Genomic DNA, 9281 nt, shown 5'->3' with positions numbered 1-9281 from the left:
GACCCATCTATTTGCTGTCTACAAGAGACTCATTTTAGACAGGAGGACACCTACAACCTGAAAATAAAAGTTTAGGGAACCATTTACCATTCAAATGGTCCTCAAAAGAAAGCAGGGGGTAGCCATCCTCATATCAGATAAATTAAAATTTACCCTAAAGATTGTAGTGAGAGATGAAGAGGGACACTATCTCATACTCAAAGGATTTATCCAACAAGAGGACTTAACAATCCTCAGTATATATGCCCCGAAAGTGGGAGCTGCCAAATATTTAAATAAATTAATAACCAAAGTGAAGAAATACTTAGATAATAATACACTTATACTTGGTGATTTCAATCTAGCTCTTTCAATGTGCGATATGTCTTCTGAGCACAACATCTCCAAAGAAACAAGAGCTTTAAATGATACACTGGACTAGATGGATTTCACAGATATCTACAGAACTTTACATCCAAACTCAACGGAAAACACATTCTTCTCAAGTGCACTTGCAACTTTCTCCAGATTAGACCACATACTGGGTCACAAATTGGGTCTGAAATGACACCAAAAGATTCGGATAGTCTCCTGCATATTCTCAGACCATAATGCCTTGAAATGAGATCTAAATCACAACAAGAAGTTTGGAAGGACCTCAGACACGTGGAGGTTAAGGTTCATCCTGCTAAAAGATGAAAGGGTCAATCAGGAAATTAAGGAAGAATTAAAAAGATTCATGGAAACTAATGAGAATGAAGATACAACTGTTCAAAATCTTTGGGATGCAGCAAAAGCAGTCCTGAGGGGGAAATACATTGCAATACAAGCATCCATTTAAAAACTGGAAAGAACTCAAATACAAAAGCTAACCTTACACATAAAGGAGCTAGAGAAAAAACAGCAAATAGATCCTACACCCAGCAAAGGAAGAGAGTTAATTCAGTTTCGAGCAGAACTCAACGAAATCGAGACTAATAGAAATGTGGAACACTTCAACAAAACCAGGAGTTGGTCCTTTGATAGGATTAATATGATTAAAAAAATAAGATAGATAAACCATTAGGGAGCCTTATTAAAAAGAAGAGAGAGAAGACTCAAATTAATAAAATCATGAATGAGAAAGGAGAGATCACAACCAACACCAAGGAAATACAAACGATTTTAAAAACTTATTATGAACAGCTATATGCCAATAAATTAGGCAATCTAGAAGAAATGGACGCATTCCTGGAAAGCCACAATTTACAAAAATTCGAACGGGAAGTAATAGAAAACCTGAACAGGACAATAACCAGGGAGGAAATTGAAGCAGTCATCAAAAACCTCCCAGGACACAAAAGTCCAGGGTCAGATGTCTTCCCAGAGGAATTCTATCAAACGTTTAAAGAAGAAACCATACTTGTTCTACTAAAGCTGTTTGGAAAGATAGATAGAGATGGAATACTTTCAAATTTGTTCTATGAGGCCAGCATCACCTTCATTCCCAAACCAAAGACCCCACAAAAAAGGAGAATATAGACCAATATCCCTGATGAACATGGATTCAAAAATTCCCAACCAGTTACTAGCCAATAGGATCCAACAATACCTGAAGATTATTCACCATGACTAAGAAGGTTTTATCCTCAGGATGCAAGGCTGGATCAACACTCATAAAGCAATCAATGTGATTGATCATATCAAGAAGAGAAAAAAACAAAAAAAAAAAAAGAAGAGAAAAAAACAAGAAAATGTGATACTCTCAGTCGATGCAGAGATAGCATTTGACAAAATACAGCATCCATTTCTGATCAAAACTCTGCAGAGCGTAAGGATAGATGAAATATTCCTCAACATCTTAAAAGCTATCTATGAAAAGTCCACAGCCAATATTCTCAATGGGGAAGCACTGGAGCCTTTCCTTTAAGATCGGGAACAAGACAGGGATGTCCACTCTAACCACTGCTATTCAATATAGTACTAGAAGTCCTAGCCTCAGCAATCAGACAACAAAAAGACATAAAAGGCATTCAAATTGGGAAAGAAGTCAAACTCTCCTTCTTCACTGATGACATGATACTCTACATAGAAAACCCAAAAGACTCCACCCCAAGATAGCTACAACTCATACAGCAATTTGGTAGCATGGCAGGATACAAAATCAATGCCGAGAAGTGAGTGGCATTTCTATACACTAAAAATGAGACTGAAGAAAGAGAAATTAAGGAGTCAGTCCCATTTACAATTGCACCCCAAAGCATAACATACCTCGGAATAAACCTAACCAAAGAGGTAAAGGATATATATCCTAAAAACTACAGAACACTTCTGAAAGAAATTGAAAAAGACACAAAGAGGTGGAAAAATATTCCAAGCTCATGGATTGGAAGAAATAATATTGTGAAAACGTCAATGTAACCCAGAGCATTTTACACGTTTAATGCAATCCCTATCAAAATACCATGGACTTTCTTCAGAGAGTTTGAACAAATCATCTTAAGATTTGTGTGGAATCAGAAAAGATCCCGAATAGCCAGGGGAATTCTAAAAAACAAAACCATAGCTGGGGGCATCACAGTGCCAGATTTCAAGTTGTGCTACAAAGCTGTGGTCATCAAGACAGTGTGGTACTGGCACAAAAACAGACACATAGATGAATGTAACAGAAGAGAGAATCCAGAAGTGGACCCTCAACTTTATGGTCGGCTAATATTTGATAAAGGAGGAAAGACTATCCAGTGGGAAAAAAAGACAGTCTTTTTAATAAATGTTGCTGGGAAAATTGGACTTCCACATGCAGAAGAATGAAACCAGACAACTCACTTGTACCATAAAAAAAGATAAACTCAAAATGGATGAAAGATCTTAATGTGGGACAAGATTCCATCAAAATCCTAGAGGAGAACAGAGGCAAAACCCTTTTTGAACTTAGCCCCAGTAATTTCTTGCAAGATTCATCCATGGAGGCAAGAGAAACAAAAGCAAAAAAGAACTATTGGGACTTCATCAAAATAAGAAGGTCTTGCACAGCAAAAGAAAGAGTTAACAAAACTGAAAGACAATGGACAGAATGGGAGAAGATATTTGCAGATGATGTATCTGATAAAGGGCTAGTTTCCAAGATCTACAAAAAACTTATTAAACTTAGCAGCAAAGAAACAAACAATCCAATCATGAAATGGGCCAAAGACATGAACAGAAGTCTCAGACAGGGAGACTTAGACATAGCCAACAAGCACATGAGGAAATGCTCTGGATCACTTGTCATCAGGGAAATACAAATCAAAACCCCAATGAGATCCCACCTCACACCAGTCAGAATTGGGAAAATTAACAAAGAAGGAAAATACAAGTTTTGGAGAGGATGTGGAGAAAGGGAAACCCTCCTGCACTGTTGGTGGGAATGTGAAATGGTGTAGCCATTCTGGAAAACAGTATGAAGGTTCCACAAAGAGTTAACAATAGATCTGCCCTACGACCCAAAAACTGCAGTGCTGGGATTTCCCCAAAGATACAGATGCAGGGAAAATCTGGGACACATGCACTCTGATGTTTATAGCAGCAATGTCCACAAAAGCCAAATTATTGAAGGAACTCATGGCCGCCGCATTGGATGAATGGATCCACCCACATTTCGACCACTTGGATGGACGATAAGATCAAGGAAGGGCACTGGGTGGCTCAGTCAGTGAGGCCCCTGTTTCAGGTCAGGCCATGATCCCAGGGACCTGGCTTTCAGACCTCCATTGGACTCCTGGCACAATGAGCCTGCTTTGCCCTCTCCACCTGCAGCTCACCCTGCTTATTCTCTTTCCCTCTCTCCAAGAATTTAAAAACTTCATTAAAAGTGTTTGTAAAATATCAAGTAAACCTCATATTGGTTCCAGAGAAGAGAACGTTGATGCCTCCAAAGAGCAGGTTGGGAGACTACAGGGGTTGTCGCTGGGGAGCGACTGTCAGCCCAGGATCACATAGATCTCTTGATTTTTAATGGGAGGGCTTCATGTCGGAGTGTTTTTTAGAAGAGACAAATAAGTCAAAGGGAGCGGCATGTGGGGTCCTTAACCTGGACCCGATCCTTGACCCTAAACAAAGCTTATCCCAAACCCGAAACCTAACGCTAAGCCTAACCCGTACCCAAACTCTAAACCTAAACCTAACCTTAACTCTAACCCGAATCCTAACCCCAAATGGAACATGAACCCTCACGCGACCCTAACTTTCCCGAACCTGAACCTGAACCCAGAACTGTTGTTGGAACCAAGGCCACTTTCAAGTTGTACTCCACGCCACATCTCACCTCTACTTGTCAATGCACCATCCTTAAAATTGCGTCTCAGATACACAGGGCACCAGCTCACATGCATTACAAATATCATCCATAGACCCCTGATGATGTCCCTAGGAAGGGATTCTGCCTCTTCTATCACCGTGCAGGGTGGGAACCTAGGGACTATGTGAAAGACACGGTGGGTTAGATAGGTCACAGATCTGGGAAAGCAAGCACAGAAATAAAGTTCTGAATTCAGGTCCATCTCCAGAAAAGTAAGACCTTCCTTGCATTTTCAGAGAGTTGTGGCTATGGCATTTTTGGCTCCTGATGTACAGTTAAGGAGATGGCATGGGGTAAGCAGTCATCTGCCAAGAAGGGGCCTTGGATAGGTCTGACTGAAGGAAGGAGCCCAAGGGCTGGAATCTTGAAAAAGTGCCTTCACTTCCTTGGGGACAAGAGTGTAGTGGATTTAGAAATCTGGTAACCAGGAAGCTGTGTTGAGCAATGTCCCATTTTCCAGCTCACTTAACTAGAGAACAGGATGTTCTGTTGCTGTTGCCCTACTTTCAGTGGCTCTGGGCATAAGAGAGTCCAGACAGAGATATTCATGTCGCTATGGACGTCAGCTCGGCCCTCTTGGCTGAAGCTTCTGGTTATGTGCGGGAGACCTCAACAGGTACCACAAGGCACCTGGGGGAGTCCACTGGAGAGCAGGCCACAGTGTAATCTCAGTTGAGGGGGCTCAAAACTCTTTCACGCTCATTGTGTGTGTGTCCATTTGTGTATGTAAGAGTGTGTGTCAACATGCACATGAGAAAATGCTCTGCATCACTTGCCATCAGGGAAATACAAATCAAAACCACAATGAGATATCACCTCACACCTGTGAGAATGAGGAGAATTAACAAGGCAGGAAACCACAAATGTTGGAGTATGCAGAGAAAAGGGAACCCTCTTACATTGTTGGTGGGAATGTGAACTGGTGCAGCCACTTGGAAAACTGTGTGGAGGTTCCTCAAAGAGTTAAAAATAGATCTGCCCTACGACCCAGCAATTGCACTGCTGGGGATTTACCCCAAAGATGCAGATGCAATGAAATGCTGGAACACCTGCATCCAGATGTTTATAGCAGCGATGTTCACAATAGCCAAACTGTGGAAGGAGCCTCAGTGTCCATCAAAAAATGAATGGATAAAGAAGATGTGGTTTATGTACATACAATGGAATATTCCTCAGCCATTAGAAATGACAAATACCCACCATTTGCTTCAACATGGATGGAACTAGAGGGTATTATGCTGAGTGAAGTAAGTCAATCAGAGAAGGACAAACATTATATGTTCTCATTCATTTGTGGAATATAAATAATAGTGAAAGGGAATAGAAGGGAAGGGAGAAGAAATGTGTGTGAAATATCAGAAAGGGAGACAGAACATAAAGACTTCTAACTTGGGAAACGAACTAGGGGTGGTGGAAGGGGAGGAGGGTGGGGGTAGGGGGTGAATGGGTGACAGGCACTGAGGGGGGCACTTGACGGGATGAGCACTGGGTGTTATTATGTACATTGGCAAATTGAACACCAATAAAAAATAAATTTATTATTTTAAAAAAGATGTGGTTTATGTATACAATGGAATATTACTCAGCCATTGTAAATGACAAATACCTGCGATTTGCTTCAACGTGGATGGAACCAGAGGGTATTATGCTGAGTGAAATGAGTCAATCGGAGAAGGACAAACATTATATGTTCTCATTCATTTGGGGAATATAAATAATAGTAAAGGGAATAGATGGGAAGGGAGAAGAAATGGGAAGGAAATATCAGAAAGGGAGACAGAATATGAGAGACTACTAACTCTGGAAAGGAACTAGGGGTGGTGGAAGGGCGGGGGGGTGAATGGGTGAGGGGCACTGAGGGGGGCACTTGAAGGGATGAGCACTCAGTGTTATTCTGTATGTTGGCCAATAAAAATAAATTTATTATTAAAATTATAATAATAATAAAATAAAACAAATAAATTATGTATGTGTAATGGGAAAAAATTAAAATTAAAATTAAAGTTAAAAAAAAGAGAGAATAAGCAGGGTGAGCTGTAGACGGAGAGGGCAAAGCAGGCTCCCCACTGAGCAGGGAGCCCAATGGAGGTCTCAAAGCCAGGCCCCTGGGATCATGGCCTGACCTGAAAGCAGGGGCCTCACTGAATGAGCCACCCAGTGCCCTTACTTGATCTAATCGTCCATCCGAGTGGTTGAAATGTGGGTGGATCCATTCATCCCATGTGGCGGCCATGAACATGTCACATCTAACCAACTGTGGACATGTGTGCCTATGACAGGTAGATTGACTGTCTGACACTCTGATTAGACTTGAGACCGAGACAGTGTATCTACTGTATTCTTTCAATGATCTTAGTGCTTAGAAATATGTCTGCAATCCTAGGGGCTTTATCTCTATTCTTGGAGAAAGGAATCCCAACCAGCACTTTCCATCTACTTAGTGGACCTTGAGCTGCTCTGCCTTTCCCCAGTGACCTCTGCTCTGGGCACATGAAGGACAAGGAGCAGGGCCAGTTAGATGGAATCCCAGAAGTCTTTTGCAAACAGCAAAACGGCCTGCTTTCCACGTGCTTCTGTACACCCAAGGTGCCACAGGCCCATGAAGCTTGATGTGGAGAGCTTCTTGGCTGGAGAGAGACAGCTGCTCCACAGGAAGATGCCCAGCAGCCCTTTCGACAGGGCCAGGCATCAGAGAAGTCTAGGCCATGTTTCTGTCAGTATTGCCCACAGTAGCCCCATGAAGTTCATCCTCTTCCACAGCCCTTCTCAGAGGAGGAAAAGGAAGCTCAGAGAGGGGCAGTGACATTCCCAAAACATGCTGGCAGTAGAGGTGAGCCTCAGGCCCTGTGCTGTGTATGGGGTGGTCACTCACCTGTGGAACTGCTGGCCCAGGACCCTTTGGGCTGTGCTGAACACCTGGTAGAGACGGGAAACGACTGCGTTTTCTGAGAGGCTCCTCTCCTGGAAGGATCGCAGCAGGGACTGTACAAAAGTATCCATTCTGCCTTCCCGGACCGTCTGCATGGTCCAGGCCTCACCCGGGGTCAGGGTAGATGATTCCTTTCCACACCAGAGACACAAGGAGGGGCACTGTAGTCAGCTTCCAAACCACAAGCCACTGGGAAGATCAGGGTCTGGCGCTCAGCCCAGAGACACCCATCCCCTCAGGAAGTTGTACAGGAAAAAGGAGTTCAGGGCCCACACAGAAAAAGCTTTTAGGCTTCAAAGTACCACTGTTTGGTTCAGAGGCAGGGCAGAGTATTGGAAACTTCAGCGCACACGAATAGCTGAATTCAGACCTTTCTTTCTGTGCTTGCCTTCCCAGATCTGTGACCTATCTAACCCACCATGTCTCTCATATAGTCCACAGTTTCCCAACCTGCACAGTGATAGAAGAGTCAGGATCTTCTTCCTCGGGACATCATCAGGGGTCTATGAATGATATCTGCAATGCACATGAGCTGGTGCCCTGTGTATCTGAGGCACAAATTTTCAGGTTGGTGGATTGACATGAAGAGGTGAGATGTGGCATGGAGTGCCTGTTGAAAGTGGCCTGGGTTCCACAGTTTTCACTTTACCTCCGGCCTCATTTCAATGGGGGCACCATGATGTGGTGGGAATGCTCTAAGATGCAGACATGGTGATCTTCTGTAGTCAAACCGTCCAATTTTTCCTGTTCTATTTTGAATGAAACAGAGGTGCCTCCTTCTGGGCTCTGGGGGTTGCAGCCTTCACCATGGCTCCCAGCGATAATGACCTGTGGCATAAATATCCGTCAGGGTTAGGCTTAGGTCAGGTTCAGGGTTAGGGTCAGTGTCAGGGTTAGGGTTAGGGTGAGGGTTAGGGTCAGGGTTAGGGTTACGGTCAGGGTCAGTGTTCATGTCAGGGTTAGGGTTAGGTTCAGGGTTAGGGTTAGGTTCAGGGTTAGGGTTAGGGTCAGGGTTAGGGTCAGTGTCAGGGTTAGGGTTAGGGTTAGGCTTCAGGGTTAGGTTTAGTGTTAGGGGTTAGTTTGATGTTTAGAGTTAGTCTTCAGTGTTAGGGTTAGGGAAAGGGGTTAGGGTTAGGGTTAAGGTTAGGCCTCAAGATTAGGGTTAGGGTTAGGCTTCAGGGTTAGGGTTAGGTTTAGGCCTCAGGTTTAGGCCTAGGGGTTAGGCCTCAGGGTTAGGGGTTAGGGTAGAGTTAGGTTAAGGGTAGGTTTCAGGGTCAGGTTTAGGGTTAGGGTCAGGGTTAGGGTTAGGGCTAGGATTAGGGACAGGGTTAGGGTTAGGGTTAGTGTCAAGATCAGGGTTAGGGTCAGGGTCAGGGTTAGGGTCAGGCTTAGGGTTAGGGTCATTGTTAGGGTCAGGGTCAGGTTCAGTGTTAGGGTCAGGGTTAGGGTTAGGTTAAGGGTTAGGGTTTGGGTCAGTGTCAGGGTTAGGGTTAAGGTTAGGGTTAGAGTTAGGCTTCAGGGTTACAGTTAGGGTAACGGGTTAGGGTTTGGTTTAGGGTTAGACTCAGCATTAAGGTAAGGGTCAGGGTCAGGGTTAGCGTCAGGTTTAGGGTTAGGGTTAGGTCAGGGTCAGGGTTAGGGTCAGTGTCAGGGTTAGGGTTAGGGTTAGGATGAGGGTTAGGGTCAGGGTTAGGGTTACAGTCAGGGTCAGTGTTAGTGTCAGTGTTAGAGTTAGGTTCAGGGTCAGGGTTAGGGTTAGGGTCAGGGTCAGGGTTAGGGTTAGGGTCAGTGTCAGGGTTAGGGTTAGGCCTCAAGGTTAGGTTTAGGACTCAGGGATAGGCCTCTTCTTAGGCCTCAGGGTTACGTTTAGGCCTCAGGGATAGGGTTTAGGTTTACACCTCATTGATTGGCCTAGGGTATAGGCATCAGGGTTAGGGGTTAGGGTTAGGATTAGGCCTCAGGGTTTGGGGTTAGGGTTAGGGTTAGGCCTCAGGTTAGGGTTAGGGTTAGGGTTAGGGTTAGGGTCAGGGTCAGTGTCAGGGTTATGGTTAAGGTTAG

At 44.0% G+C, this 9281-nt stretch overlaps 1 pseudogene; it reads left to right on the top strand.

The window, feature by feature from the left end:
* The first annotated feature begins 4849 nt into the window (after positions 1–4849).
* The window catches only part of LOC121483834, a 43712-nt pseudogene continuing 39280 nt past the window's right edge, over positions 4850–9281 (top strand).

Source organism: Vulpes lagopus, unplaced genomic scaffold (genome assembly GCF_018345385.1).
Source record: "Vulpes lagopus strain Blue_001 unplaced genomic scaffold, ASM1834538v1 ctg180, whole genome shotgun sequence".
Taxonomy (NCBI): domain Eukaryota; kingdom Metazoa; phylum Chordata; class Mammalia; order Carnivora; family Canidae; genus Vulpes; species Vulpes lagopus.
The sequence above is the reverse complement of the archived record's forward strand: the minus strand, read 5'-3'. Positions and strand labels throughout refer to the sequence as shown.